At 41.2% G+C, this 23,528-nt stretch overlaps 1 protein-coding gene across 4 annotated transcripts in view; it reads left to right on the top strand.

The window, feature by feature from the left end:
* The window catches only part of SYT1 (synaptotagmin 1), a 359,923-nt gene that overhangs the window by 328,932 nt on the left and 7,463 nt on the right, over nt 1-23,528 (top strand). The window lies entirely within an intron of this gene.

Genomic DNA, 23,528 nt, shown 5'->3' with positions numbered 1-23,528 from the left:
ACTAATGTGTTCTGGCATTGAGAACCCTCATGAACTAACCAGTATTTTAACCATTCCAAAAATACTGTCATACTCTGCCCCACTTAAGCTTTTTAAGTGGCTATGAAAATGCTCATTTTGCTGTAACCAACATATTGTAGAAGTGTAGAAAACAACCATTAAGATTTTTCTCTTTGTTTCTGCTAAAGGCAAGGGCTCTTTTGAATATTACGATAAAGTTCAATTTCAACATCCTTAAGTATTCAAACTGAAGAGAAATGAAACAATGTTCATAGAATATATTTTATTAATTTAGCATTTTATGATCATAGTTGTATGAGCATTATTTCTGATAGATTATGTGTGAAGAAGATTAGGTCAGTATGAAATCCAGTCAGTAATATATTAGCAGATTCCTTTACAAAAACAAGATGCCACAATATTTAAAAAAAATGCCTACAACAATAAACAGGGAGAGCACCTTTCTGTATGGGTAGTGTGCATTTGCAGTGTATCTTACATGCTGAAGAAGTTGTTTATCCATAGACTGCATCCTTTTGGAAATTCGTACTGACTGTAGACCTAAGCAGCCTTCTTATGGACTTGAAGCTGATGCTTTAAGGGTCTGAAAAGGGTGTGCAGCATCTATCATGCTTAGTATACGGGAGTAGTAGATTGCAAAAAAGAGGTTACAGTCTCAGCAGTAAACGACTTCCGTGGTGCAAGACCAGGTAGGGATTTTAGATGCCAGAAGGGGACATTGACTATCCGCTTCAAGAGAGAAAGAAAGAAGGAACAAGTAAATAGTTATTCACATATAAATGAAGACAGTAGATTCCTAACATATATTTTGTTGATGTTTAGATCTGAACTAGACAGATTCTCAGGAGGGAAAAGACAGTTTTCATCTCTCCTCAGTCCTTAAATTGAACTTCAGATTGCAAGATGGAAAGTCATTATTAGAGAATTGGTCTAGGGGTGAGCATGAACCTGATTTTCTAGTTCAACAAAAGACTTGTTCAATCATGTAGCTGTGTGCGAGAGGTGATGTAGAGTGCTACCAGACTGTAAAGGCATGACTCTATACTCATTCAGCACAAATGTAAATAATTTAGCCAGATGCCAAGCAGAGAGGCCAGGTCTAAAAAAAAGGTAATCCCATTATTTTGAACAACTGAGTATGTCATGTCACCTGTTCAAGCAGTGTTCCATGTATTTTAAATGTTGGATGGTGTGTTTAGGGTCGACTTTTTCAAGTTTTGACAAGTGTGCTTTTTCGCTTGCTGGTCTTGACACGTCTAGTGGACCTGACTATTGATCTGAGTTGAAACAGGCAGACTGATTCAAAAATAAATTGAGATGTCACTAGGGTGTTTATCAAAGAGGCAAGTCTTGTCATTATTTTTGCTTATATTAGGAAGCTGAGAGCAGAGAAAATAAACAGGGAACAAAAAAAAATTTATAGGGAAAAAGACAAAGCATGTCAGAATTATCCGAATGCAGCAGGTAGTTGTTCTGGTCTGGTAGATATACTGTGCTACGATATCTGAAGCAGTGCCCCTGTTGTGATTCATTATCACTATATAGCACTATTGGAATTAATAATAACGAAAGACAATCATAAACTGATGATAGAAATTGTGGTGTTCCTACATGTTTTGTAACTAAATGGCTAAATAACTGGTTTTGTGGAGATAATTCCATTATAAAGAAAACAAAGGTAACCTTTACAGATAAGTGGTTACACAATTTAGTCTGGTAGGGCATTATTGGCGTAATTCTCTGCTTATCTGAACGGATAAAATTTCACCAATGATGACAGTGATGTGCCCATTTATTCTAGCAGGGAGCTGTGCGCAGTTTTAAATTATCTGATGTTGTCTGAAGTGCCTCCTTGTCTTTGCTTTGTTGGAATCAGTTTCTCACCGTTTTCTCACTGGGGTTGCTTCAAAGGCAGCTTTGGGCAGCACAATTGGGTTTTGTGGCACGGGGACTGGGGCTGAGATCGGGACCTGGCAGGGTGCTGGCTAGCATCTAAATATGTAACACAATGTGATCCTTATTCTTCTGCTGCGGGGGAGTGCCACATAATTTTCATGATCGGCGGTCTTTGTCTATTGAGCACTAGCTGGGGAATTGTGTTTCCATGTGCATAAACGCTATAATTGTGCCTGCCCTTACTTTATGTGTGTCACGCAGAGCTGTTAGTCAAACAAAAAGCCCACTGACTCACCTCTTGCGCGTTGCCCGTGTGCTTGCTCTGCCGTAAGTCGGCAGTCTGTAACGGACTCAGCCAGTTCTCATTTCTCAGTTTATCTAAGTTTTTGTATGCAGCATTTTTAGTTGCCAGTAAATCCAATCTGGGATGCCTTGTTTGTGCAAAACACAGAGTTACTATATCATGCCAGAGGAGGACTGTCAAACACTGCCTGTGGAAAGGAAGTTTTTATTTCCATTATAGGAGAGAATAGCATGAAAACAACATTTACAGAAATATTTAGGAAATCAGGAGAACACTTTAGAAAAAGGGCTAGTTTTATACTGCTTCAAGTTCCTCTAAACTTGATGGTACCGACGTTTCTGCTCCTGGGAATGAACACAGCCAGGAAGATTTTCAAACTTGGCATTTGGAGAGGGTAAACACCATTTGGAGCAGGGAACCAGATCTCCTCCTTCTCAGGGGAGTCCTCTCTACATTAGGTTATTAGCTACTAGAATCTAACCATGGCCAAATTATTCCACTCTTATAAATAACTAAATATTCATTGGAGGAGGGACTTCAACCCCTTTCTCCCACCGTTCCAGTAAACTTCTTAATCATTAGGTTCAATGCTCCTTCCTTACCTCTTCTTTCTGTCTCTCTCTGACTCCGTATTTTTGTAAGCAAAGGCCAAACAGGTTGTGGCACCCAACTCCACGGCCCTTTTAAATGATAAAAAAAAATCTAGGGGGAATGATGATGCGAAGACTAGCTAGCTGTCCTTCTCACTTCTTAAGAAACATCGCATTTGGAACCAATCAGCTGGTTTTATTGATATGAATGGGTTGCCGTTCTTCCAATTGTATTCGGTTAATTCTGCCAGGACTTTAATCATGTTTTCATCTAATCCTTTGGAAGACCTATAGAGCACCACAAAGATAGAGAGAACCTTTCCAGTTCTTCTCCTAATTATTATTTTGAAAAAGTTACTGCAATCAACAGATGAAAGAGCAGTGTTACCTTCTTTAAACAAAGCTGAATATATTCAGTACTGTCATTGCACTAAGCTGAATCTGTGGTGACATGAGTATCTTGTAATAGCTGTGAATACTTCTATAAGGTGTTACTTTATGTAATGTAGCTCAACTATATAATTGCTTTCAATTACTAAATCAAACTTCTGTATTCTGTAATAGCTGTGTTACTGTGCTATTTTCAAATTCTTAACATGAAATTGTGAAAAAGTGAGTCATTAGCAAACGCTACCGCATCAGCTATAACTTCGAGAATCAATACATGAAGAAAGAAAAGACTGTATCAGTTTCAGAGATGCTCGTAGTGGTTAGGAGGTTTTTGAGTTTGCTGGATTTCTTTAAATTCTATCAAAGCACCGCAGAGCAATGAGGATGGTTGATAATATAAGTAATGAGAGTGATCCCCAGAGACTTGATGTGAAAGCAGCTTAAAGAAAGAGAATATGAGCTAACGGATAAGCCTGAAGTCCATAAATCTGGTTTGGTGTCGTTCTAAAAGATCATCTTTAGCTTGGCCAGAAGATACTATCTTGATGAAGTAATGATTTGGTGAAATAGTGCACATGTATGCTAAAGATCAGATTGACTGGTCAGTGTTCCTGCTTTCCTTTTACATCTATGAATAAAGTCCAGTGAAAAATAAATGACAAGGGAGCTTGTGCATTGAATCCTGGAAGGAAATGTCTTGATTCAGGTTGCAGTCATGGGCAACCACCCATGGAAGTCAGATGTCCTGCGCTGAGAATAGAGGCAATAAAATGATGATCTGGATATTTACTGCTCCCTCAAGGTCTCTTAAGAGATGGATCCAATTTTTTAGAGTGCAATATAAACAGGTATGAGATAGTTACCTTCTACAGTCACAACATAAAGAGAAAGCAGGAGAAATGTGGTTAAAGTGATCCAAATCTTTATTCCATGTTAAGAAACCGGGGCAAGAAACCTGGTGTTTCTAATGGAGCACGATATAATGTAGAGGTCCCATGGCACTGCCCATCAGGATGAGGGAAACCAGACTTGTCAGGAATCTTTAGGATAATAGTTAAACTGTAGACAGAGCCTTTCCCCCCCCCCCCCCCCCCTTATCTCCCTTTGTAAGCAACAGAGAGGGATAGATTCTTTCTGAGTGATTCAGAGGAAGATCACAGCTCAGGTGCTGCTCTCCTCATGACAGGTCGTGCGCCAGGTCGTTGCTCACCTGTACCGGGTCCTCTTGCATGCCACCCTTCTCGCCAGAGCTCAAAGTTTGATTTTCGACAAAACCAAAGCAAAATAAACAGGCGCCATCTGAGAATTACATGGCACAGCTATTTTGCTGTGCAAACTGCAGGGAGGGTTTTTTGTGTCCAGCACTTCAAAACCCTACTTTTGTCTGATTAGTCTTCTAAATTGCTTTATTTTCTCCTCAGGAGAAAACCAAAGTAATAATTGAGAAAGGAGCCTTTGTATCACACTTAAAGCTGGGAGAGGGCTATAGGAAATTTAGTGATAAATCTTCTCCCAACAGTAAAAACAGTGTAACACAGACTACAGTAGTTAGAAAAATATTTATCAAAATGATGAGTGGATGAGTGTGGATGAGTTCATGCTGACCTGATAGCGAGTCAGCCAGTACAGTTCTGGTTGTTTTCCCGTGTCTGTTTTGATGTTTTACCCAGACCGGTATGTTAGTGATGCTACCATCCTGTCTCCAAGGAGGACACCAACAAGAATTTTCTGAAGACTTTGTTTTGACTGATTCCAACTTCACTCAATTCTGAAAATTTCCTGGGAGAAGTGTCAGGCAAAACTACCGGCAAAAGGCCTTCCTGCGATGCTTTTAAAGCTTTTATCCCTGCGTGTTGACAATGGTTGAAATGGGAACTAAGACAGAGGAGACATAAGAAAAAAGGTTGCAGGTGGCTCAGATTCAGAGCATGCTGTTTGTAAGCAGAGGACAGTAGCAATATTGCCAAACGCAGGATCTCAAAATTCTTGCTCTTGGCTTAATAGTAAACACATTTTAAGTAGTAATAAATAAATTATTCCTGATTTGAAGCTTTGGATTCTATACTTTCAGACTTTTATTTCTTGCCATGAGGGTTAGAGAAGTTACTTTTTATTTGAAATGCAAGCTGAGAATCTCTCATGATAATGTAATGCCGAGAAACTGAGGCTTCGAGAAATATATTCTGTATCTCAGGGATTGTGACGAAATCACAAGAGCTGGCAGCGGTGAATATTCTTAAAGCTTGCGTAGAGTTGATTTTGCAGCCTCACTTCTCGAATGATACAGTACTTACAGGAGCTGGTTGCTGGCTTGAATGTCAATGCCAGAGTTCTTCAGTGGATTATCTCCCATCAGTAAACAGACTGATGCCTCAGAATAAGGTCCAGATTCTGATCCATACTGAAAGAGATGACAGATGCAAAAGCAAACCTAGCCCCAGGAATCATAAGCAAGTAGAAAGATTTTTAAAATGCATTTATATATATATATATATAAGTTACAAATTTGTATATAAAAGTATAGATTTTTTTTTGCAGAGTTCTTGGCACCTGGTTCGGGGCAGTACTCCAGTGTTTAACATCAGCCTTTACCTCTGACTTTGTAGTTTGTGAATGCCACGACGCACTGGCAGTTGCAAGAGGCTGTTGGGAGAAAAGGATTCTGCCTCCATTTCGCTGGAAACTCATATTAAAATCAGCTGCATCTTGGATAAAGAGCCTCAGGACAAAATACTAACTTTCACTCTCATTGGAGCAACAGTTTTTTAAATTGCCTTTGCCTTCTGATATATATTTTTTTAAATAAAAGACCTTCTCACTGAAGGCAGCTAAAACCCTTACAAAGCAACTTTCATCCTGGTGTATAAAGTGATTTAGAACATCCAAAAACTTTTGGACAATTGTAGCAATGTAGTAGAAAATAGGTTGTGATTTAAAGTGCCCCCTACAATTTTTCCCTAAAATGCGTTAGGTTTCTGGATAATAATAACAACCTTTTTGATGGCAGACTGCTTGCTTTCCTTCACTTAGGAGATCAGCCATTTTTCAAAGCAGTGAAGTTTTAGCTAGAAGTTTCTAAGGTACCTAATACTGTATTCTGTCCCAGTCAATAACTGCAAATGATAAAAGGTTTTCTCTCAGCCTTTGTGCTCCCTGGCTGCATTAGGAACTGAACGAAGATATATGAGATGACACAGCAGGCTTTTTAATCCTTTAGAAATGCTTGGCAAAGTCACCTCTTTACTTACAAAAAGTAAAACATATAAAGTTGGGGTATATGGGTATTTTTTAAAAATAAATGTCAAATCTTTTTGTAATCTACTGTATTTTCACAGTATGGGGTTGGGTGAAGGACAATACTTTAACATACCGAGACATGTTTATGGCAAGTTCAAAAGTTTATGAAACAAAGGCACTGATAATTCCAGGAGAAGCAGGAAAACACAGAGCCTGTGAAAAGCTTCTGGGGGTTTTTCTTACAGCCCTGTCTGGAATTTGCCATGGTTAGAATGAGACGGATGCTATGAAAAATAAATCTAAAATGCTGTGGTGCAGTGCCTAACATGTTGTAGGCAAATTTATGTAATAGGGCTCACTTTAAAGCTTTAAAGGCACTTTAAGCCTTTCTTTTGTGGAAAATCTAATCGAGATACCAAATGCTTACCAAGAAGACTCAGAGTTTATGTTCTACCTGATTTGAGGAAAAGTTACTTGACAGAAATTTGTAGCACTGTGAGAGCTATATTTTTCATATCTTTTCACTGTTTTTCTTTGTAAGCTATAACTTTTGCTGCAAACTTTGTGTTACTCCTTAGACACTAACTCAATTGAACAATACTTCTCTAGAAGTGTGCACTATCTATGACAAAATGTGTAGTAACTGCCTCGTGAAGGAAAACCTGGTGAACTTAATGCAGAGTCTTCTGTAAATACTCTGCCCTGTTTGTCTCTTTTCAATCAGTAGTATAGGTACAGCCTGGAATGGAAGGGAAGAGGGCTTGAAACCCCGCCGTTCCCTGCTCCCCTTAAATTCCCACCCAGCACACCAGCTTTTCATATCAGCCAGAAACATAAGGGAGAAAACAGAATGCAACTTTCTTGATCACTCCAGCTAAAAAAGAAAAATGAACTCAAACTAGCGGCAGGGTGGTTGAAGGCTGAGTTATCCAGTTGCATCCTCTGGGTGCCTCCATGTTGCCTTTCAGAGTGAATCAGCCTGAACTTAGCTTTAACCAGAGGGCTTTCCCAGGCCTCAGGGTGGAGTCCAGTTTCCAGACTCCCACTGATGATGAGTGTTTAATGGTGAGATGCCCTGCAAAATTATGTTTCTGATCTTGTACCACGGGTTGGTGTCCCAACCTGTGAGCTTCTGGTTTTCCTTCGTTTGATTTTGGGGGTGGGTAGGGGTGTCTCGATGCAACTTCAGCTGTGTTATACACAGTCATTGTTTGCTAATGTTCATATAGTTTGTGGTTATTTGAATAGTGAAGACTGGCTTTCAGAAAATCAACATTCTCGGAACTGACAACAGCATGCAACTACACCACCCTAGCAAGAAAGAAGGAAAGATAGCAATGAAATCAATATGCTAGACAATAAGCGCTATATAATTAGGAAACTGCAGCTTTACTCTTGTCTCAAAAGCTGTAGAAAGCCATGACTACCATCCTAGTTGTGCATTCCCTCAGCCATTGCTTATTTTTATGCCGAGGCAACACGCTGGTTGGCAGAATCCTGCTGATTTTCTTCCCCTGCACAAAAGCGAGGCATACGTACAATCTTATTTTTTATTGTTAGTCTACCACCTTCCACAAACCCCCTCTCCTCTCAGAAGAGGTGGCAGTAATTCCATGGGCAAAATATGATTTCTGCCACTATCTTTACAACCCTTTGAATTAAATTCCGTGGGGAAACCACCCCATTTATTTTGGCCGTATGAGACAAAGGATGCCTAATGGCTGAGGGTTAGAAAACAGGGTGGATATGGGAGTTCCCTGCCCATTGCAACAAAAGACAACCATCACAAATGACATGCAAGGTTACTAAGGCTGAAATGCTGTTGTTGCTCAACCACGTGTCCATCTCCCTGTTTTTTTCTTACTTTCCAGACTGTTTTCTTTCTGTGAAATAATAGATGCTAAAAGCAAAGCTCATCTGGATTTCAGAATAGAAACCCAAACCTTGCCTATACTTTGATTTTGTTAAGCATGCTGGCACGCAGAGGGGTGCGTACCTGTGCGATGTGAGAGGAGGTGGAATGGTTGCGCTGTGGGCTGCTGAGGAGCGGGAGGGGATATGGCACATCACCATGCGTGTGGGGCTGGTGCGTGGGTCCAGGCAGCAAACCCCAGCGGTCCTTCCTCCCTGCAGAGATGGCATCCGGAGGGCCTGCATCTTGTGAGCATGCACGGTCTCACAGCATCTGCGCTGCTGAGAGGAGAGCTGGAGAGCTCTCTCAGGACAGCTCGTTACGCTGGGTGCGGACTCCCAAGAGCCATGCAATAGGAGTGAGACTTTCCCACATTTTGCAGGCTACGCACTGACGTGCCTTGCAGGTCTGGCCCTCGTTCATGCACAGTAGATATAAAATCTATAGACTGAAATCACGTCTACATGGAATTGCCTCCTTTCACCAAAGGCATAATGGATTAGTTATCTTACAGGCCCTCTCTATTAAAGATTGCTCGGAATAGATCCGTGCACGTATATGGTAGTGAAGAGCAAGTCCTGTGTTCTGCCTGCACACACAAAGAGCTGAATCATTAGCAAAGCTTGTACTTCAGGTGAGATTTCCTACAGACTACAAGGCCGATTGCCAGAGAAAGAGGCATTACATCTACGATTAGGGGAAATCCTGGTGGAAGGGCCAGATTGGCTGCAAAATGAAATTTTGTGCTAATAGTGTGAGAGCGATTTACACTGGCTCCACTGCAGTGTAATGATGCTTTTCCAGCCAAAAAAGAATGTGTTAAAAACATTTGATGCTGATCATTGATATGTATCTTGGGATTATTTCACTCCGCAGCAGAAAAGAAATGTAAGGAACAGGTTTTGCTCATATCTGCGAATCTACTTTCAAGCTACTCTTCAGTAGGAAGCACGATAAAAGTAAAAACAGAAAAAGCAGCAGTAAGTCCTACTGCTTAGGATTTGTTTTTTAATTATTATTTATTTTGTTTCCTCAATCACTTTGCCTTACTCATTTGGCTGGAAGGCAAACGCGTTCCCTGTTGATTTATCTCTGCTCAGCCAGGGGTTTTTGCTACTCAGTTTGATTCCTAATATGGTAGCGCCAGCAGATTTTGTCTGATTTCCAGAGGGCTCCTCTCAGCTCCTGGAATGCAGCGGGGAGAGTCCTGCAGAGACCAACAAAGACAGTTGTTGCACTAAGACTAAGAGCAGAAAATGGGCTTCCCCACATGTGCTGAAATTCCTGCTTCCACTACTCTCTAAATCACCGCTTTTGTCTCATTTTATGGTAAGGCTATGAAGTGTTTCCCATTACCCAGCTGAATGGTCTTTCTTGATCACATCAGAAAACATATTTTTCAGTAAGTCTGGAAAACACCTACTCCATCACAGTAAAGTTTATATTATTCTAGTGTATGGCTTGAAAGCATGCTGTCGCAGTATCAGTGGAGTAATTATAGCACAGAAGAATAATATGTTACAGGAATTGAAAATAACTTAGGATTTCCCCTTTTATTTTGTTTTTCTTGACCTATTTGATTCAACACACTCAACTTTTCAGTGCTCTGAATTGTCTGCTGTCCATTGTGTCCATTACCAATTTTCTTTTTTTTTTTTCCCTTTTAATGAAGTGTGCTTCAGGTACTAGGCTGTCAAACTCACCAAATCTACAAATGGCCTTTGCTGGTGACGTACCAAAATCCAAAGGATTAAATTCCTCCACCAAGCAGGGTTTCTAAAAGGTTAATATGGAGTTGGAAATTAATTTCATTCCAAATACAGAACAATAGTGTGCAGTGACATGACTTTGTGATAAGCATTTGTTAAAGCTAAATCCTCCCTAAGCCCTGCAATTGTTCTCCTTTGTGCTACTGGCAAGCTAACGGGAGGCGCTCCCTCTCTCTCTCCCTGTCTCTCTCTCTCTCCTGAGGGTATCAGAAAGGTAAGTTTATTGTTTGCTAAATCTGGCGCTTTTCTAATTAAAACCTCAGTTCTCCTTCGGTCATTCTTTTTAACATTAGTGATCTTCATTGGAGACAGGAGAAGATTTTCTTTCTGAAATCCACGAATTTAATAATATTGCTTGCTGATTACTATTACTGGCATGTACATTAAACAAAAAGAATTTAGATTATTTCTTATTGCTGTTGAGTGACTGTCTTGACTTTCATTGTTCACAGGCAAAAAAAAAGAGGCCTACTGTCACCTAGGTACTGACTAATGCAGAAAAATGTTCAAGAGGAGTTTCCAGAGGGAAGCTGAAGCCTGGGATTCCAGGGGAATTGATTGCTTTGTGTTCTTAACAGTGATTTTTAACAGGAGTTAGGTGCCTTTGAAAATGGACCCATCTACAACTCAAAATAATACCTTTGAAAATCTATTCTAAATTTGGCAAACATTGCTTGAAAAGAGTATTACTTTTTGAGCTTAGTTTCACTGAAATTATTTATGTTCTCTATTATACACAACAAGTACTGCCTTGACTTGGAAGCAGTGTCATCCACCTTTCCTTTACTATGGTTTCAATCTATTGATTCCAAATAAAAACACTTCTTAATTTCACTCCTCTGTCATCCTCTTCTTCCTCCTCCTCATCTAACAACCACAAACACTCAGGCTTGTCTTTTCAAATATTCCTGCTTGCAATTCTGAAAAGTCAAAGGGTTTCTGAAATTCGTATATGCTTTTTGAATTCCTGGGTCGTTTGATTTTATTACAGAACATGATCCCTTGACTAGACTACATCAAGATCTTATTTCAATGAAGTAGCATGCAGAAATTTGCTGAGCTGCCCGGCTTCAGTCTGGTTTGTCAGCAAAGCACGGGATCAGATTGCTCCACCACTTTTGCACCAAATTGGCTATCTGCTGTATGAATTTGTAGCAGGTATCCAAGCTGAAAACTATCATGTACCTTTGGATTTCTGATAGGTTGTGTCGCGTTTGAGTGCCTTTTAGGCTAAAGTGGTGTACAGTAAGTGGTGAACATGTCAGTCAGATATCCATTTCTGCCATTAAATGGCTGGGGCAATTTGAAGAAGAATTTGGGTACGTTGGGGCATGAGCTATTGGTTGTGTTATCAGAAATGCTTCCATCTTTCACCTAATGACACCATTTGTCAAACTGTCTGCCCACAGGTCTTATAGCAGGGCTAATGTTCTCAGCAGCAGAGCGTTCTTACTGCAGGTGCCTTGAATACTTTTTCTTTAGCCTACCTTGAATGTTAGCCCTTAAATACCTCCTGGTCTTGTTCTTTTTTGTAGCTTGCCTGGGTTAAACAAACAAGGTAAACTGTTTGTTCCACCAAGGACTTCAGCACTTCCATAACTCTTCAGTGGGCATAATCTAGATGTTACTCTGGTCGAAGTAAAAATTTGCCTTAAGTTTCAGGTCACTGCTTCTCATTATGTGGAATCGGCAGGAATGCGAGCAGGCATGCAGCCTCCCAGCCCTTCATCTGCCAGTACTCGAGTTAAAAATCTGACCTTCAGGCTTTTCAAAACTTTTTTTTTTTTCGTGGTACTGCAAAATAGGTTTTCTCTCAGCTGGCATTTTTGAAAAACAGTTATAACTTAGCTGAACTCAGCTGAAAGTGCTGATAAATTTAGCCTACGTTGTAACTTCTCATGCTGAGATTGAGGTGAAGATGTTGCCTGTCCCAAGAATATCTGCTTTTGATCTTCTTTTCCTTTCTGTGGTTAAATTTAATCCAAAACAAAGCCAGTCTTCCTAACAATATTGGGAAACACCATTCAGAATGGTTCCTTCCGCTCCCTGAGGAGATGCCGTTCTTGCCTTGCAGTATTCCAGGAGTCTTCTGCTCACCACCAGGAAGCACATCAGCTGGGCTTGTCCTCAGCCTTCCCTCTGAGCAGACAGTAGGGAAAGGTGTCATGTGGCCTCTGTGTCTAAACAGGCACAAATAAACAGCTGTATCCTGGGTTGCTTTACGTTTCATACATGGGATCAGTGGGGTAGGTGTTGAGGTAGTAAAGACTTTGATGCTCTGAATCACGCTAAAATTAGGTGCCACAAATAGCCTATATGAATACCCAAAATACTTTCCAAAATCCTGCTTAATAGGCACTAGATATGTTGGGAAGCAGGAGAGAAGGGGAGAAAGAGAGCTATTAAGTATTTTCCCAAAGTAATTCTAAATGCATGTTTTGTAGCCTAAAAGCAATACTGCAATCATGTAGCTCCCCCCTTCAATTTACATTTTTTCCTTAAAGCTCAAGTCTAATAGAAAAATAATGAAAACAGAATGGAAATTAGTATTCACATAAATATGAACTTCTCAGGTAGAAAAAGTACTAGGAGTATTATTTCAAATTGAGACTGAAAACCCAGTGCTGATGGACTCCTTTATATGCAGCCACTGATGAATGAAATGTGATTTGAAAGTCTTGATATGCTCTTAAAATAAGGATCATTCTTGACAAAGCACAATTAGGGTTGCTTTCTCAGCTGTGGAGAGTTCAGATCAGGGTGCTTTACCAGTAGTCACTGGTGTTGTAAGACTATTTTTTTTATCCCTTCTGTACTGCAGCATTCCTGCAGCATTAGCTCTCAGTGCTACTTCTAGTTTAATCATCTGAATCAAAAAACATGTCTCTCTCACTTTGTCCAAGACTGAAAGCTTACCTGAATGAGAAAAGCAGTCTATAAAGTAGAAGCAATAGGTTTTTATTAAAAACATCAGAATCATTTTGCAGTGTATTGGTTTGCATTCTTCTGGTGACTCATTTATATGAGCTAAGGTAATTGAGTGCTTCCTACCATTTCTATCATATACGGATAAAACATCCTGCTGGTTTGCTTTTCTATTTTTGCTGTCCTCTGCTTCTTCTCCCAATTCACCTAACGTTATTTTGCACTGTGAGGGTATGGAATACACGGTCATAACCAGGTTTGCTGCATTTGAGGAAAACTCTCACATGTACACAATATGATAGTTCAGTGTTTTTGATGTGAGGCAGCCTTTATCACTGCATTTGTCTTCTTTTGAGTGCGTTGCCTCTAACCCTCTGTGGGAGAGAATGCAGATTACCCTTAAGCAGGGTATATTAGCTTTTTTCCATGTAAAGACAATCACAACACAGTAATACCATGCTGATGTGCAGTCAAGCTTACTGTGGCAATGTTGACATGAAGAGTCTGTAGCATAAACTGTATATTCTTGCTGCAGTAAGTTGCTAATACACTAGTTAGACCGGTTTTGGGGTTTAATAGAGTTTCTCCGTGTTTCGGGATTGAGGAATTCCTTTAAATTCCTCCTAAACCACTCACTCCAATGTGGTTTTCTTTATTACCCAATAACACTGGACCTCCTCTCTGTCCCCAGGGCAGTTTGAGATTAGGACTTGTTTCGTCTCACAGCTGCCAGGGCTGGGTTTTGGGGTTTTTGTGATGGGTGGGTTTGGTGGCGGTGAGGGGAGTAACCGAAAGAGGAATATGTTTGTTATCAATCAGCAGTTTATGAAGGGAAAAAGAATATGTCAACTGTTTTCAGAGAAAGAAAATGGATGTGGAAGGTTGCTCTCTGTTGCACCGCAGTCTCCGTAATGTTTGTTCTAAGTAAAGGTGTCTCAGTGCTTGGCTGTGTCAAAATACTCTCTTTGAGTAGATATCATCTATACTTCTTTCTGACTGGCGTTACTTCCTTTCAGTCAGTTCTTTCTGTGAGCATAGCCTTTCACTGCATGAAGGAAATCCCCTTTTTTTTGCTTTCTTCCAGTTATTTTTGGGGGTCTGTCCTCACCCTTGTCTCTGTGTGGCACAGTATTTTTCCTCGGGACAGACATCCCAGATACTTAAGCCCAGAGCAACATCATCATGCAAACAGATTTTCTTCACTAACCAAAATTTGTAAATTCCCCCTGGGTTTCTTTCAGTCAAGTCCGCTAAAATCTTGATAGTCACACCACCACCCAGCAGCATGACCTACCGGGATTCCTAAAGTAGCTGCCTTTCCACCATCATCATCATCCGGGATGCAGGTGAGTAGCCGTATGCAGTAAATATCCACAGGAGCAGAGGCCCACAGTTAATGATCTCACAGGCAAGGTGAGCAAGGGCACTCAAAGAAAGGAGACCTGGCACCAGCCTTCACTCCACTGAGTGACTGGAAGGAGCAAAAAAATACATTTCTTCTCAGCCGAGCAGACTGAGAACCTGTTTCTCATATCTTAAAACCTTGTCTCACTCTCTCAAGAGGTGGGAAATGCAAGTTCAGATCCCTTCAGCCAACAGAGAGGTCTGAAGAACATTTTCTAAATCAGCAATTAGCAGTTTAACCTCTTGGCTGTCAGCAAAAGAGGGGTGGAGAGAAAAAGCTGATGTTTAATTGCTTTATTTTGTAAAACGAAAGATGTAAACCGAAAAAACCCTAAGCTGGTAGAGCTGTAGGAAAGCAATGGAGACTTGAAAAGGTGAAGTGTAGTTCCTCTCCATCACGCTTGTTCCAGGCGTGTTGAGGCAGGTCTCCACCCAGGTGTCTGGCCCTTCCAAACCCCAGCGTTTGCCACCTGATGCTCCTCCTGTGCTCGCTTTTTCAGCTCGATTTTTGAATTGTGGCCTCCTCTCGGCAGCGTGTGCCTCAGAGCGAGGTAGGGCAGTTCTGCTCCCCCTCCCCAAATATTGATATCCCTCTCTACGTGGGCCTGTTAGATAGCCAGCTCAGATCTGGAAGACTTCAAGGTACTCACTAACATTCCAGTGCAATACATCATTATGTGCCCAGCTCCTAAAAAATCCCATGCGTTCTGCTCAATCTGCTTGGATTGTCTGGGTTTTTCTGTATTATGTGCTGCTGCTTCTCTCTCCATGCTTCTGGCTGTCCTTAGTCCTCAGTTAATGTGTATTGCCCCCTTCCTCCTCCCCAGTTCACTTGAGGACAGTATTTTGAATCTCTCTAAGCCTCTATGTATTATCTTCTGGTATTTTCAGTACCACCAATTTAATAAATATAAATTTAATTTTTTTTTCCCCATATCATCAAAAGGCATTACGTAAGTTCAAACTCAGCAGTCTGCCGGAATTTTCTGCCTGAACTATTGCCAGTTTGCTTTGCTTTCTGTCTGAATTCCTGTGCTGGAGAGTCTGTATCAGCAGCCCCAGTTAATACCTTTCCACCATTTGATGTTAATGCCTCCCTCATCTTAGTTGCTGTTGTATTCTTTCTATTTGTATACAAGCATGACATATTACAATATGCTTTTTTATTTCTTTATTTGTTGTCTAAGGTCACAGGTGCCCTTCTCTAGTATGTTAAAGTTTTAAAATGCCATGCTGTCTTTCCCCCTCCTAATTTCATTCAAGCTTCATGAGCAGTCACTCCTCCCTTTTTGGTGCAAATACAGGGGAGCAAGGTTTACCGCTTTGATGCTCGTAGTTTCCGTGTAATATCACATTTATGAAGTGTTTGACTGAGTTGCTTTGCTTTCCGGCAAGAGTATTCTTTGTTTACCCACAGCCAAAACTCAAGGTGCTTTTTCCTGTTGGTTCAACCCACGTTTGCCACGCTTTATAAAACTATTTGTTTTGCCTGTGTGTAACTATGCTGAAATGAACTGCTTAGATGCAAGAGAGACAGATCAGCTGCCCTTGCTCTGGCAGTAAACTTAATCATAAGCTCATAAGCACTAACTCGTGCTGTTTTTAAATAAGAGTTTTGGCTGCTGCTTTTTTTTTTTTAGTTTTCTGCTCCTTTCCCCATCTGGCGCTGTAACATTTGTTGTGTTCCAGCTGGAAGCACTGTGGGTGGAACTGCAGACTGGAGAGCTGGCTGAATAGCCCTTAGGCCGCTGGGAACATTTCTGTTTCCGCTGTCAGCTCTGTGCCTTCAGTAACCTCAGTCTGGGATGCTCGGGTGGGGGAATCATAGAATCATACAAAGTTTTGGGTCGGAAGGGACCCCTAGAGGTCATCTAGTCCAACCCCCCTGCAGTGAGCAGGGACACCGCTAACTAGATCAGGTTGCTCAGAGCCCTGTCCAACCTGGTCTTGAATGTTTCCAAGGATGGGGCCTCCACTACCTCTCTGGGCAACCTGTTCCAGTGTTTCACCACCCTCATTGTAAAGAATTTCTTCCTTATATCTAGCCTAAACCTACCCTGTTTTAGTTTAAAACCATTACCCCTCGTCCTATCACTGCTGTCTGTACTAAAAAGATCGTCCTCGTCTTTCCTATAGGCTCCCTTTAAGTACTGAAAGGCTGCAATGAGGTCTCCCCACAGCCTTCTCTTCTCCAGGCTGAACAAGCCCAACTCTCTCAGCCTGTCCTCATAGGAGAGGTGCTCCAGCCCTCGGATTATTTTTGTAGCCCTCCTTTGGACCCACTCCAACAGTTCCATCGTTGGCTCGCTGTCAGTTTTACAGCACCGCCTTCCTCAGGCCCCCTGGTCCTCTGAATTCAAGGTTTCAGTAGCAACTTGATGTTCATCTGACTGCACAGCAGTGAAGAGTTGTTATTTTGAGACTGCGTTGCTGTACCCCCTATTTAACTATTTTGTTATGGGTGGGCTATCATTAGTTCTTATGAATACCAACCCCTTCTTCACCACTGTAAATGGATTATTGGACTCCATTATTCCTGTGAGACTCTGTCTCATGTTATTGAACATGAAGTTTACAAATGTTTTCATTTATAAATTATCCAGTCTTACAGCGTCTTCTTTTAAAGATGCTGATGGAAATATGCAATCCAAAGTCATCTGACTTGTTAAAGTATGAGATATAATATGAGCAATAACGGGCCTGATGGGCAGCGTGCTCTGTGTGTGCGCATGCACTGTGTCTGGAGCAGTCCACCCACAGGGCACAGATAGATGCTAGCAATTGTAGTAAGAGTCTTTTTAGCCAAACTCTTTGCAGCTATCAGGGCCACTCTGGCAGCCCATCTGGGCTGCTCGCAATTTCTCAGCTCCATTCATGACCAGTACGCTATGGGTGGTGTTGGGAGAATCCCCCAGGCACACTGGTCAGTCCTCAGCTGCTTATTAAAGTGGTTTTAAAAAGTGTTTTGCTGGGGTCAGGACTGGCATAGACACTACACAGCCCACCTTTCCCTTGTGTATTGGTCAAGCACAGACTACAGCTAAAGATTTGACCCTGTCATGAAGTAATCTAAAGATTATGGAAACTATGGTGAGGTCCCAAGTAGCTAAATAGGAACATTAGCCGAGGACTGGACATTAAGTAGCAAATAAATTTTTTAAAAAAAATCAACAATCCTTTTTTCACAGAAATGTGGTAAGAAAAAAACATAAACCCTATATTTTATGCCCAGAGAATTGTTTCTAGTGAGAATATTTTCCAATATTTCCCTTGAGACATCAGCTGCTCCTTAAAAATAATGTTCCAACTTTAATTTGCTCATTTATGCAGGAAGGTAGAAGGCCCAACAGCTTGTGTCAATGAATATAAACTATAACTTTTATGCAGTCTAGAATGTACCATAGCACTTGTACTCCTTCTTAGTAATTGTACCTTATATTGTTGCTTCCCCAGATAGCACATTTTCCCCCTCTGGCTTTCCTTCCCATTTGAAGCTTCGAAAAATGCTAGTTTAGACAATCCAGACACAGTATCACTCTAAACTCATTATTTCAGAGACTTTAATTATCCCCTCTCATCCGTACATGAATAAACAGAAGAAAAAAAGTCAGGGCAAATTATCCATGGCCCGGACGCCACAGGCATCGTGTGAATCATCACTCTCCTGGGATAGCAGGGTTTATATGCCCACAGAGGGAGCATGTCCCACGATCCTTGGGAATAATCAGCAAATCTGTGGGAATTCCCAGGAAAGTTCATCCTGTTTTGCTCTGCTCTCAGAGCCCTGCTGCTTTCCATGGCACAGCTGTGGCAGCCGCTGCTGTCGCTCTCTGAAGGCAGAGGCAAGCACGCAGGTATTGCTGATGCTGTCACCCTGCATCCCTGGCCCAGTCTCTATAGAAAATAAAGTTGTTGGCTGTATATAATCGCTGGGTTTCCCGCTGCCACTCCTGGAAGCCAAAAAAGCGTCGTCTGAAGGGCATTTGCACGGAGTAGGAACAGATTACGGATGCAATGTTGACTCTGGCACTGTCTCTGCTCTGGTCTAAGGCTCTGGCCTGGCCTTCCCTCAGCTTTCCACCCTCCTGGGCTGGTGCAGAATGAGAGTGATTATGGCTCTTTAGCATGGAACTAACGATCCACCCTGCAAGTCACCTCTGTCCTAACCATGTTTTCAGAGCCATTTGTAGGGCTGCATTTCCAAACCTGATTTCCTTCAGTTATTGGATCAATTGCCGAGCTCTTCAGGAATGCATTCAGCTTCCTGGAGCGGAAACTTTGCTGACACCTTTGCTCTGCATGTCAGTGACGTGTGCTTTGGCAAGGGTTTGGCATAAATTTTCTTCTGATGGGGAAAAACATGTGCAAATTAGCACCCAGTTATCCTGAACATTTTGAAGACAAAAATACAACTGGAGGCAATTCTGGCACCATATTTCTTCTCGCTTTCTACATTTGAGTTCAGAACATCTTCTTATTACAGTGTTTTGTCATGTGAAGCTTTATTCAGCTGTATCTATGACTAGTTTGTTCTGGCTCAATTTTTTTCCTGTTAATCATGTTAGGCTTACTCGAGGCTTGTGGAGGGTTTTCTCTGATCCGACCGCACAGAGCTGTGCAGGATTTTTTTCTTTAAACTGTTCTGCTCCCCCCACATGCAGGCTCGGGACTGTAATTGCACACCCAATCAAGTCCAGTGTTATCCCTTTGTAGGCACTTGCTTTTCATGTTTTGATTTGATTACAGGAGCTTTACAAATATTTATCAAAGATTGGCACCATCCTTATTTTTGCTGAGTAGTGTGTTGACACTTTTCTGCTGCAGGTCCATACAGCTGGAAATTTGTGTGCTGAATTCACTCCTACCTAGGTGGAAAATGATTTTTCATTAACTACTGATCCCTATAACAAATTTTTCATCTTAAAATCCACCGACAAGTAGTCATTCTCAAGTTCCACTTTCTCCTCAGATACTGTCATTAGCCACGATTTTATTCTTTTGAGTTATAGTATTTTCTTTCAGCTGTAAATTTGCTTTTTTAAAACATCTAATAATGAAGTGCGTCTTGTCTACAACATGATGATGATGAACTAGTTATTATTTTAAGAGGGTTCTATTTGTATATATATTCCTCACGGTCCAAATGACTCCAGAAACCTTTGCCTGCTATTACATACCATTTCAGTTATCCTTTAAATAACATATTGGCATCTTACTGCAAACTTCAAGAAAACAAAATGTTTCAGCTGGTGCCCCAGTGCTTTTAAAGCTGTTCAGCTAGCCTCTCTTGAGACATTGTTGTAAAATCTACAATGCACAATTAGTTATGAATTTTACATCTTTTTAGCATTCATGGCTAGACCATTAATGAAGGAATAAATAGCAGAGTTTTATTTAATCCCATACATTGCTTAACATGAATTATTAAGCAAGGCACACACAGCCATTCTATCCCCTTTGGCAGAGGAACATCCATGGCGCTCTGCATGCAACATCCCTTCTTCCACGTAGGTGTGCAAGGTCCATCGTGGATCTAAATCCCTGTTCACTTGAAAGGAATAAAACTGGAGGTAAAAACAGAGATGTTCACCTCTTCTAACTTGAAATTCCTTCAGTGTGACTGTTTACATGAAAGTGGATAGGCTGTCTTGAATCAGGGGAGAGAAGTAAATATTTTGGGGTGCAGTTTGTTTGACCAAAGACAGATATTTACTCTGGAATGAAATAACTATCCAGAGTACATAAAGAGAAATGCTTATTTCTTTTCATTGGCATCAGATGTAGACATTTTTATTTGGTCAAAAGAATTCTGCCCTTTATGCCCAGGCTATGCATTTAACAGATAATATGTCATTGCTAAGCTGTAATATCAGTTCCGTCATCCTTACTAGTCTCACTTTTTCAGTGAGACTATTTACATATTAAAGTATTACCCAGCGTGGGTAATGGTGCCAGCACTGAGGTTATGTTGCAAGTAGAGAGAAAAGATGTTTCCATTAGCACTAAACCTTATCTCGGAAAAATCACTGGAGATTGGCACTTCCCAGAGGTTCTGCTTTCTTTTGATTATCCTCCCTTCTTCTAATAATTGACTCCAAGCAGTTCAGCTTCTGTTATTCGGTGGAACAGATTCTGTCTTCTTCAGAAATTTATTCATAGAGTTGCAAGAAAGGCCTGTGCTTAGGTATCAGGTTGTCTGTGTAGATCGCAAGCAAATAGATTACGGGAGAGTTGAGGGAGTTAGGGATAATGTCATGGGATATGGGAGAGTGTAACAGAAGACAATGCAGTGATGGGGGAGTCATATATGAGACAAAGAATGAAGAGAGGGGAGAACTAGGTATGATCAGGATACTTCAAGAAGCAGGAAATGGGTGTACAGCCTAATGAAGAGAAACTCAGTTAAAAATCTCTAATGGCCCATCCACTCACTTGACATCCTGTTCTGATTTGCAGTGGTTTTGTGATGAGTAAACTTATTTAATACTTCCCTCTGAAACTAGAAAAGAAGGAACACGATTTCAGTTAGGTGATAGTCAATTTGTATTTGGTTTGGTGTGCCAGTTTTACCCTTAGATGAAAAAAAATTAGGGTATTGTGTCATATGATATGTCCTCTTCTGTGCTCTGTTTGGGACCTCTGCCACTGACAGTTCTGTGCTACCATGGCAGTCTGGTAACACTGGGATCTTTCCTACTAAAAACGTGGTGTTTAACTGAGCCTAACGCAAATCTCCTGACAGACAAGCACAAGCAGCTGATCATTGCAAAAGAAACCACAGAAACCTAGCTTCTGGGCCTTGTCCCATGGCCATGAGTTAGCTGGGGTCAGATTTTCATCTAATACCAGCATGAAGATAGAAAATCTCGGAAGTCAATAGAAGCAAATCACTTAAAGTGGATGTACACATAGACCCTGGGCATTCACATACACTTGAATTCTAGGTTAAAAATATTTTTCTCCAACATATGGAATGTTTATCAGGATAGAAATATATCTGCATTGCTATATATATCATTACTACACAGTTCCTTATGGGCATATGAATAATCATCAAATCTGTGTATATTGTCTGTGCACAAGCACAGGTCAGTAAAGGACTGACATATTAACTGCATTTATTTTAGTAGAATTCTTCAGGTCCAATCCCCTTAATAATAATGTGTTACTGCGTTTTTTTAGCATCCCAGCTCGCTCTAGATACTCAAATTATATTTTAACAGCATCTTATCTCATTTTCGTATCTTCACACTGTACCACTGGCTCCTTGACTACTGAACTTTCTAACTATTTAGCTGTAGCTAAAATGACATTTCGCATATCAAAACAATTGTGCATTCAGCATGGAGCCTCAGCAAAAGTAATAAGGTAGATGAGCTTTTTTCAAGTATCACCTGATGTTGGAGTCCAGATTTACCCGTTTTCCACCTTCAAAAGCCTGTATGCAGTGATGTTGAACTCAGTATTCAAAAATAAATAGAACTCTGTCGGCTTTTTGCTAGCATTTCTGCTCTCCACATGATACTCCTTAATTCATACATTGGGCAGCCAAAAGGAACCCTTGCAATCCCCTGTCTAGCCTCGAGCATAAACCTACCCAGATTTAATTTCTGTTTGAACTGGAGTCTCTTAAGGGAGAAGGAGTCTTAACCCTCTTTAACAGAGAGTTTACCACAAACACTGAGGAGGTACTCCAGCTGTTTCAGTGGTCTTACTACTAAAGTAAGTGCCTATTTCTAAGTTAGAATTTGTCTGGTTCCTTCTCACAGCCATTGGATCTTATTGTACCCTTGTCTCCTGGTTTTCAGATCCACTATCAAAATTATGCTCCCCTCAGAAGTACTGTAGACTGTGGTCAAGTCACTCCAGTAACTTAACTGTCCCGAACTCCTAAGTTTTCCACAGTAAAGCATATTTTGACTGTAGCAGAATGCAATTACTCTTCTCAGACACTCCAAGCATGAATTTTATTGCAGAGTCATAAAACACGGCTTGCTCATAGTGATAATGTTTAATTTCAGTGTTAATTTATCATTCTTATTCTGTAGCCCCATCCTTTTCTCTGGAGGGAAAAGAGAAGCCCTTTCCTTTGATAGTTTGCATTCAGGCTCTCTTAATTTATGCCGCAGATGACTTGTGGCTGGCTGGTACTTTGTCTAGCTCCTACGCACTCGTTAGAGGGAAGTCTTGCCTCGACCTACATCACAGGTCAGCTACCTAAAGCCAAGGGAGGTACCTAACCAAATTTTGGTGATAGTACCAGACAGGTGGTTGAAAAGGATGAGCTTGAGGTGCTTCAAATGGTTCTACACGGAAGGCCTAAACAGAAAAATAACTGAGCTCAGCGAAGGTACTGGTTATTAACACCACCATGAAAGAAGAACTGCAAGTTCATTCTCCAAACGGGAACATGGCTCTTGTAACAGATTAAAGACTGGTGATAGCGCTACTGTTTTGAACAGGCAAAATTTCTGTTGAAAGTATAACCACTGAGATGCTGCATCATGGCAGTATCATCCATGAGAGTTTTGCTTGCATGAGGAACACCTGGTTAGGTGACAACTCAGTTCTGTTCCTTAGCCACCAGAAGTCATGCGAAATAACAGTGGGAATTCAACAGAGAGTAGCAAAAAGAATACATAATTTATACTGATACCATGGCATGCTCCTTACGCTAGCTGCATGTAGCACTAGGGTAGAGGACTGGTATTTAAAGGGCACAGCCCCTTCCTGCCATGCCGTCTGTCCGTGCACCATACCCACGGACACTGCGCTGTGTCAGTCGCAGCTCACCGGGGAGGTTGGAGGACCGGAGAACCACAGTGTGGCTCCTGCCCAAGAAGCGATGCGAATTGCTGCCGGGCCAACGCAGGGCAGCAGCCGGCCCAGCCCTCTGCCCACCGTGCGTGCTTTTGGCGGTGCTCACGGGTCTTGGGAGAACCACCCCACAGCCCCGTTGCCAAGAAACATTGGCAGTAAATAAGTAATGTTAAAGTAAAAATGTTTCCAGGATGGTTAATGAGCAACGGAACAAAGTCAGGTGGCAATTTACTCCTCCCTCACAGTGTTAAGGAGATAAT

This window comes from Opisthocomus hoazin, chromosome 8 (assembly GCF_030867145.1).
Source record: "Opisthocomus hoazin isolate bOpiHoa1 chromosome 8, bOpiHoa1.hap1, whole genome shotgun sequence".
NCBI classification, from domain to species: domain Eukaryota; kingdom Metazoa; phylum Chordata; class Aves; order Opisthocomiformes; family Opisthocomidae; genus Opisthocomus; species Opisthocomus hoazin.
The sequence above is the reverse complement of the archived record's forward strand: the minus strand, read 5'-3'. Positions and strand labels throughout refer to the sequence as shown.